This window comes from Gopherus flavomarginatus, chromosome 2, assembly GCF_025201925.1.
Source record: "Gopherus flavomarginatus isolate rGopFla2 chromosome 2, rGopFla2.mat.asm, whole genome shotgun sequence".
NCBI classification, from domain to species: domain Eukaryota; kingdom Metazoa; phylum Chordata; order Testudines; family Testudinidae; genus Gopherus; species Gopherus flavomarginatus.
Genome location: NC_066618.1, coordinates 25,212,407 through 25,221,693, shown reverse-complemented (window position 1 = coordinate 25,221,693; position 9,287 = coordinate 25,212,407). Strand labels below are relative to the sequence as shown.

Genomic DNA, 9,287 nt, shown 5'->3' with positions numbered 1-9,287 from the left:
ACCTGTAGTGGATGCTTGCAATCTTAGTTTCTTTGATTTCTTATTGGAAGTGCGGATGCTTGGAACGCAGATGCTTCTTTTCTTTCTTATGCTCTAGACTTCAAAGCAATTTTATTGAATAGTCTTCTGCTGTAGATAGTAAAGCTTGAATAACCTTATCCTTTCTGCTGGATAAGGGAAGTCTGCTGATCTCTTTCATTTGTTCTTCTAGCTTTTTTTTCTTTTTTTTTAGTATCAAAATATCACAGACTTTTAGCTGCCTTTTTAAGGCCCATATTAAAAGTTGCACTTTTGATGAAGGTAGGAGCATTTTCTGATTCTGAACATAGAGTAAAACATTGCTTTTAAGCTTAACCTAGTGCACAATGTCCACTAAAAGGGAAACTTCTAAAACAGCCATTGTTAAAGTGAATAGTACTTTCCTTTTACCCAAGAATTTTGCAATGATTTGCAAAACACAAATTCATAATAATAGTTTTATAATTGTGCATTATAGCTACATGGGTAAAATAATAGGAACATTAAGGTGATTTGACCACAGTCACACAGGGTAAAACTCACTGTAGCAAAGAAGGGTAACAGACAGACTATGTACCACTTAAATTCTCATAGGCTTCAAAACATGCGCTGCATTGGCCTTCTACCGAGAGGGCCAGAGTCCAAGAGTCCTTCATCCCAGATCGTACCAACTCCCCCACAAAGCAGTTTAACTGAAGAAAACTCAACATTGCAATAAAAAAAAACCCTTCTAAAGTGTGTCTGTATTAACATTTCCAGTTCCAGATTAGGGAATATAATTCTTTGAAGTCAAATAACTAATTTATGAGCTGAATTCTGCTCTGAGGGAATGCAATAACAAAATACCCATTGATTTCAATGTGACAGGAAAGGGCCCTGAAAGAGCCAGTAAATTTGTGATAAGCAGAGGTGGTGAAAATTTGTTGATCACATTTCTTGCTGAAAAATGAAGTTTCCCCAATACACATTTTTTCATGGAAGAATATACCCTGATGAAAAAAAATGTGGGTAACTGTAAGCTTTGGCTTTTACAAATCAAAAAGTGAGATTTTTGAATTTTCATCCCCCTCCTCCTTTTTTTCCATTTTTACCACTGAATGCTATAAAGTTTAATCATGTCCAAGAGGTTTCCCCTACATTTTTCTTTCCTCTCCCCCTCTACTGTAACTTTACAAATCTTTGAATGGGAAAAGGAAAAGGGAAATAAAAAGAGGGGGGGAAACATTCTTTCATTCTATTGCATCCAGTATTGAAAAAAGGAAGGGATAAAAAACAAAATTCGAATTTTTATTATTCAGAAACAGTCAAATTATAAATTCAGATCAAAACTAATTGTTTTTAAACTTTTCCCCTCAAACGTAAACTGAAAATGACTTTTTTTCTTTCAAATATCACATTTTTTCCAGCTGTAGTGCTAAGTCTTTCATATCACCCATACTACCTTTGATTGTGATTCCAATCTTACAAGCTAAGGATGGCCACTGATTTCAACTAAAGCCTTATACTTCCTACACTGCTGTTCAACAACTGCTTTTCCCTCTTGTCCTTGTGTTTAAGATTTTTAGTTCCTATGTGCTGCATTTTCCTGTCATTCTTGTTGTAAAATGGACACCATACTGCAAAACACCTGAGCGGAACCAAACATAAAAATACAATTCAGCGGGTCCCAGTGATGGGATTCCTGTATTCTTTATCAGAGCAAATAAGCCAGTGGGCACCCAGCCACACCTTGAAGACTTATTCTGAAAAAGAAAACTCAACCACTTGAGCACATTACAGAGAAAATTCTCAGCCATTGACAAGTGATTGGTCTTTGCAAGCTGGGGGCCTGTAGGTACCCAAAGATGCAGATAAATCAATGGGATTTAGGCACATAGGAGTTTTTGAAAAGCCTACTAGACACTTATATACTTCTTTGGGCACCTAAATATCTGTAAAAATCTGACCTGGCTATTGAGGACTGTCTCACATTTCTGACCATTCAAAACAGATTAGCTTTGGTTTGTTTGAGGGACTGACAAAGATTAGGGCTTGTTCTTGTTCTATACAAATTAGTTTAGCAATGATGAATCCGAAGAAACACATTTGTTCCCATGGCATTTTTTGTGAATTCAGTAAAACACTGCTTCTACCACAGCAAATAAAACATTTTTTAGTGAAAATATAGTGGTTGAAAGAAAACAAATATTTGGCAAACCCAAGGTCCTTAGTTGAAGATAAATAATTAATTTCACAGGGTTTTTTAAGTAATTCAAACTTAAAATAGCTCAATAAAACTTAGAACATATACTATTTTTTAAAAGATTTATTCATTAAGACTAAGAATTAGATATCCTCCCCTTGGAGCACATCTTCTGTCATGTGATCTCCTTCTAGAAATCATGGAGGGATCTTAAACCAAGCCCCTAAGGGATGCCTGAACAATATACCCATTTAATTTCTCAACATTATACATTTTCACTTAATTAAATATACAATAGACATAGTCAGTTTGAGGGACTGACACAGGTTAGGGCTAGTTCTTGTTCTATACAAATTAGTTTGGCAAATTAGTTTGGGGCGTATGGGGTGCCCAGAGAGGGGTAGTACCTCTGATGGAGGGACTTGTCGTACCCCTTCGGGGGTGGTCCATCCATTTTGGTCCCCACCTGTCACTCACCTCTCACTTGTGGCTCCAAGTAGCTGCAGCATGCGCAGTGGCCACACCCCGGGCAATGGCTTCGACAGGCCGGCTAAACCAGGTGAGTGTAACTGATGGGACTCAAACCCTCGGTGAATTAGGGATATGCCTACCCTGTATGCAATGTCAGCTCCGGCAGACTGGGTGAAAGAGATCACTAAGATCCAACAGCCAAGAAGGCAGTTCTGCAATGCTTTGTGGACAGCGAAGGGCTTGACGAGGCACGAAAGACTTCAAGGCCATCCACTGCAACCAAAGAAGTTACCAGTAGTGACAATTTTTCGTACCATTGGTGTCTGGCTTCTAAGGTCAAGAAAGTGGGATTGCTCCCGTGCAACGGCTCTACCACTTAAAAAGCTTTCACGCACAGGTCCAGTACAAATTATCAAACATCATCATACCATCCAAGTCCTGCGGCGATGGGGGAGGGGCAAAGCGACAGGTGGAGGTTACCACTGGGAGTCGTAGCCCCAATCCTGCATGCAGGCGGCCTGTGGATATGTGGTCGTCCAGCTCTGTACCTGGGGCAGCAGAGTTGCCCGGCAGCATCCCAGGAGTCTGAGCAGCCCTCTTCAGGACAGCACTGCTCACGCTAGTAAGGGAGGGGTCTAGAAAAGGTGGCCTAAAAATTGCCTGCCCTACAACAACTGGCCAGCAAGCTGCAGCTGGCAGTTTAATCCATCCTGGGGCCGAAACCAAAAGAAAAATGAGGAAACTTACCATTGGTGTATGGAATGTTCGTACCCTCATGGATCGAGAAGCTGTTGCAAGACCTGAGAGAAGGACAGCTCTCATAGCTCGAGAACTAGCCTGCTATAACCTCGATATAGCCGCATTAAGTGAAACAAGATTGCCTGGGGAAGGTTCCTTGAGCGAACCAGGAAGTGGTTACACCTTCTTCTGGAAGGGTAAGACTGAGACAGAGGACAGAATACATGGAGTTGGTCTGGCAATAAAAACCTCATTGATGCATCAACTCCCAGATCTTCCTGTGGGTATCAATGAAAGATTGCTGAAACTACGCTTCCCACTAGATGCCAAACGTCATGCCACCATCATCAGTGCATATGCACCCACTCTAACATGCTCTGACAACTCAAAGGAACAATACGATGAAGATCTCAACAGACTGATCAAGGCCACACCTGTAACAGACAAACTACTCCTACTTGGAGATTTCAATGCCTGAGTTGGGGCTGACAGGAGAACTGGAAAGGAGTAACCGGGCCACATGATGTAGGCAAAATGAACAGCAATGGACTACTCCTTTTGAGCCTTTTTTCTGAAAATGACCCGAACATTAGCAACACTCTGTTCCGACAAACGGACAAATACAAAACGATGTGGATGCACCCTAGGTCCAAACAGTGGCATCTGATAGATTATGCCATAGTCAGAAGGCGAGTCATCTAAGACGTACTGATCACCAGAGTAATGCGAGATGCAGAGTGCTGGACAGATCACAGATTAGTCAGGATGTCTCTTCCAACTTCATATAGCTCCCTCCCAGCACAAACGCCCTAAGCATGTGCCACCTGCTTTCAATATAGCCAAACTGAAGGATGCTCAATGTTTCAACAATTTCCAGAAGAGTCTTGATGACAAACTGACATCCCACAGACAATTGATCGGTACAGTAACCGAAAAGTGGGACCAGTTCAAGCAGATAGTGACTGAAACAGCAATAACATCTCTTGGACCAAAGAAAAGAACACATCAGGATTGATTTGATGAGAACCAAGAAGAAATATGCTCAGCACTGTAAGTGAAGAGAAAAGCCTTTATCGAATGGCAGAATGACCCTTCCTCAGTCTCTAAACGGGACCATTTCAAGTACCTTCAGAGCCAAACACAGAAAGACCTCGGTCAGATACAAGACAACTAGTGGGAGAGCAAAGCCAAAGGAATTGAGCACTATGCTGAGACTCACAACTCAAAGGTGTTCTTCAGTGCTGTTAAGGTTGTCTATGGACCTTCTAAACCAAGGACCACCCCATTGCTCTCATCAGACAGCACAACGCTGATTAAAGATAAAGAAGGCATCAACGAAAGATGGCGAGAACACTTTAGCAACCTTCTCAATAGACCATCAACCGTGAATAATAACGTCCTCAATGAAATTCCACAACAACCTGCTCTGACAGATCTTGACTTTCCGCCCACTATAGATGAGATTAAGAAAGCTGCTAGCCAGATGAGTTCAGGAAAAGCTCCTGGAAAAGATGAGATACCAGCAAAGAGATACAAAGCAGCTGGTCCAGCAGCATTAGCAGTGTTCCACAGAGTGATCATCAGCATCTGGGAGGATGAAAACATACCATAGGACCTCCGCGACACTACTACTGTCTCTCTTTTCAAGAACAAAGGCAGCAAAGCAGAATGTGGAAACTATAGAGGCATATCCCTCCTCTCCGTTGGTGGGAAGATCATCGCCCGCATCATCTTGAATCGCCTAATAGCCAGTATTTCCCAGGCAAATCTACCTGAAAGTCAATGTGGTTTCCGACCTGGCTGGAGCACAGTCGACATGGTGTTTGCTGTCAGACAAATACAAGAGAAGTGCATTGAACATATTCTGTTCATGTTCTGTATGCTGTCTTCATAGATTTGACAAAGGTTTTTGATACCATCAACAGGGAAGCCCTTGGACCATTCTAACACAACTTGACTGCCCAAGAAAATTTGTCCAGATTATACGCCTTTTTCATGACAGCATGACAGGAGAAGTATTGTCTGATGGAGCCACATCAGCCCCCTTCAACATCACCAGTGGTGTGAAACAAGGATGTGTTCTCGCTCCTGTCCTATTTAACCTGTTCTTCGCATGCGTCCTTAACCATGCAATGAAAGATCTGGACCGAGGTATATACTTGAAATATCAGCATGATGGTTCACTTTTTGACCTTCTTCGCCTGAATGCAAAGACTAAAACAGTGCAGAAACTCCTTCTTGAGACACTCTTTGCTGACTATGCCCTCATGGCTCACACTGAAAATGACCTTCAGCACATTGTCAACAAGTTTGCTGAGGCCTTGCAACTTTTCAGACTAACTATCAGCCTTGGAAAGACAGAAGTTCTTCATCAACCTGCACCTGGATCAAATGCTTCTGTCCCGAGTATCTCCATTGACAGCACTCAGCTTAAAGTAGTGGAGAACTTTAAATACCTGGGTAGTGTCATATCCAGTGATGGATCACTGGATAATGAGATCAATGCACGAATATCCAAAGCAAGCCAGGCACTTGGCTGTCTGCGTGTCAAAGTTTTAAACCATCGCAACATCCGGATGTCAACAAAACTGCTTGTGTACAGAGCTGTTGTCCTCTCATCTCTTTTGTATGAGTGTGAAACATGGACACTGTAAAGGCGTCACATCAAGCAGCTTGAAACATTCCACATACACTGCCTCCGCAACATCATGAAGATCCACTGGCAAGACAAAGTGCCCAATCTCAAGGTCCTCGAGAGAGCACAGATGACAAGCATGGAAATGATGATCATGAAGTCACAGCTACATTGGACTGGTCATGTCAGCCGCTTGAATGCCAACAGAATCCCTCGCCAGCTTCTGTATGGTGAGCTCTCCCAGGGCATCCGGCATATAGGTCATCCACGGAAACGTTACAAGGACACCATCAAAGCCAATCTGCAGTATAGCAGTATCAAATCTAGGGACCCTGAGGATGTAGCCAGCGACAGAACACAGTGGCGTGCAACAGTTAGAAATACCTGCATCGCCTTTGAGGAAGACCGCTGCCAGTGTCTACAAGAGGCACACGAACAACGTCACAGAACATCAGCAGAGCACAATCCACTGACCGTGAACTTCCCATGCACCATCTGCAGCAAAATGTGCACCTATAGAATTGGCTTGTACAGTCATCAGAGGGCACACCATGAGACCAACAATAGATGATCTGCACAGATTTGTCATCCTCGGATAGATGGATTACCAAGAGACATAATCTGTAAAACCAATGCAGCTGTTAGTGAACACAACAAATTGTTGGTTAAACCAACAGACATGGACAGAAATGCCATTCCTTCCTCTCTAGTTAAGGAACTAAAATTGTCATAAATGTTAGAAAGCAACATCTTAATATACCCCTACTCCTACACACATCTTGTTCATCTTCATCTTGAATTCTTATGACACAATGTCCTAACAGATAAATCACAAGATGGGATATTAGTTGGTGTCTCCTATGGTTCACCAAATCACACTTGAAACAGAATCACTGGCTCCTTATGCACCTATCCATAGTGTTAGAAAAAAAACCTGCATAATCATAGGGCACTTCAGCCTGAGTGTCATGTGTTGGTGGTCTCATGGTGCCAGTTCTAAAGCATCATTGGAATTCCTAATATTATAGGTGACAATTTCCTAACTCAAAAATTGTTGCATCCAACATGGGGGGATTCTATATTAGACACCGTCTTGGCAGATAGAGAAACTGATCACAGAACTAAAATGGCAGTCCTTGAATGGATAAACAGGGTAATCGTCAATAGGAGCAGAGAAATTATTTTTCCTCTTTGTTTAGAACACTGCTGGAATAGTGTGTCCAATTCTGGTGTCCACAGTTGAAGAAAGATGCCTGATAAATTGGCAAGGGTTCAGAGAAGAGCCACGAGAATCAAGGGATTAGAAAAGATTTCTTAGAGTGATAAACTCAAGGAGTTCAATCTATTTAGCTTAACAAGGAAAATGCTAAGGAGTGATTTGATTACAGTCTATAAATACCTGAGTGGGAAAGAAATATTTAATAATGGACTCTTCGATTCTAGCAGAAAAAGGTATAACATGATCCAACAGCTGGAAGATGAAGCTGGACAAATTCAGATTGGAAATAAGGTGTATATTTTTAACGAACAACTTACAATGGTCGTGGTGGATTTTCCATCACTGACCACTTCTAAATCATGATTAGATTTTTTTCCCCTAAAAGATCTGCTCTAGGAATTATTGCGAGGAAGTTCTATGGCCTGTGTTATACAGGAGGTCAGAGTAGATGATCATGAGTCCCATCTGGCCTTGGAATCCATCTTGGGGGGAAAAATTAATAAGTTATACACTTTTGAAGAAACCTTTTAAGTCCAAGACAAAAATATTTTAATTACAATCCAGTGTACCAGTTGATCACCGGCAAGTCTCTTACTTTCCCCTCAAATAGCTTTATTTCCACTATACAAAATAATAATTTGTTGGCATATTTTTTGTTTGTTCTTAAAATAATAATAGAAGTCAAATGGATTCTTCCTCCAGTAAAAGTAGTGCCGAAAGCAAAATATCTACAAGGTTATGTTGACTTGTTTTATTGCACTGTATGCCATTTGAAATGGAACCCTGCCCGTAGTCTACTTTGTTTATTTGCATGGTACTCCCGTTTTCTGTGAATAGCACTTGGCTTCATCATAGGGTATGTCTACACTACGGGATTATTCTGATTTTACAGAAACCGTTTTTTAAAAACAGATAGTATAAAGTCGAGTGCATGCGGCCACACTAAGCACATTAATTTGGCAGTGTGCGTGCATGTACCAAGGCTAGCATCGATTTTAAGAGCATTGCACTGTGGGTAGTTATCCTGTAGCTATCCCATAGTTCCTGCAGTCTCCCCCACCCATTGGAATTCAGGGTTGAGATCCCAATGCATGATGGTGCAAAAACAGTGTCGCAGGTAATTCTGGGTAAATGTCGTCACTCAATCCTTCCTCCGTGAAAGCAATGGCAGACAATCATTTCGCACCCTTTTTCCTCTGGATTGCCCTGACAGACGCCATAGCATGGCAACCATGGAGCCTGTTTTGCCTTTTGTCACTGTCACCATATGTGTACTGGATGCTGCTGACAGAGGAAGTACTGCAGTGCTACACAGCAGCATTCATTTGCCTTTGCAAGGTAGCAGAGATGGTTACCATCCCTATTGCACCGTCTGCCATTGTAAATTGGTGATGAGATGATGGTTATCAGTCATTTTGCACCGTTTGCATTTGGAAATTGGAGATGAAGCTTATCAATCCTTTTGTACCGTCTGCTGCTGTCATGGATGCTCCTGGCTGGCCTTGCTGAGGTCAGCCGGGGAGGCATGGACAAAAATGGGAATGACTCCCCGGGTCATTCCCTTCTTTATGTTTTGTCTAAAAATAGAGTCAGTCCTGCCCAGAATATGGGGCAAGTGTACTAGAGAACCAGAGAGCACAGCCACTCCGTGTCAGAGCCCCAAAGAGCCCGCAGAAATGATGAGCTGCATGCCATTTTAGGGGGTGCCCCTGCAACAACTCCACTCGTTGCTTCCATCCTCCCCCAACCCTCCTGGGCTACCATGGCAGTGTCCCCCCATTTGTGTGATGAAGTAATAAAGAATGCAGGAACAAGAAACACTGACTTTTTATCGAAATAAAATGAGGGGGAGGCAGCCTCCAGCTGCTATGATAGTCCAGGCAGGACAGGAAAAGGTGGGGGGAAGAGAAGCGCAGCTTCCCGCTGCTATGGTAGTCCAGGGAGTACAGAATCTTTTCTTTAGACATGAAAAGAGGGGGGTGGCTGATGGAGCTCAGTCTCCAGTTGCTATGATGAGGATGGTT

At 42.3% G+C, this 9,287-nt stretch overlaps 1 pseudogene; it reads left to right on the top strand.

The window, feature by feature from the left end:
- Nucleotides 1-3,404: 3,404 nt before the first annotated feature.
- Nucleotides 3,405-5,622, top strand: LOC127046021 (craniofacial development protein 2-like; annotated as a pseudogene).
- Nucleotides 5,623-9,287: the final 3,665 nt, after the last annotated feature.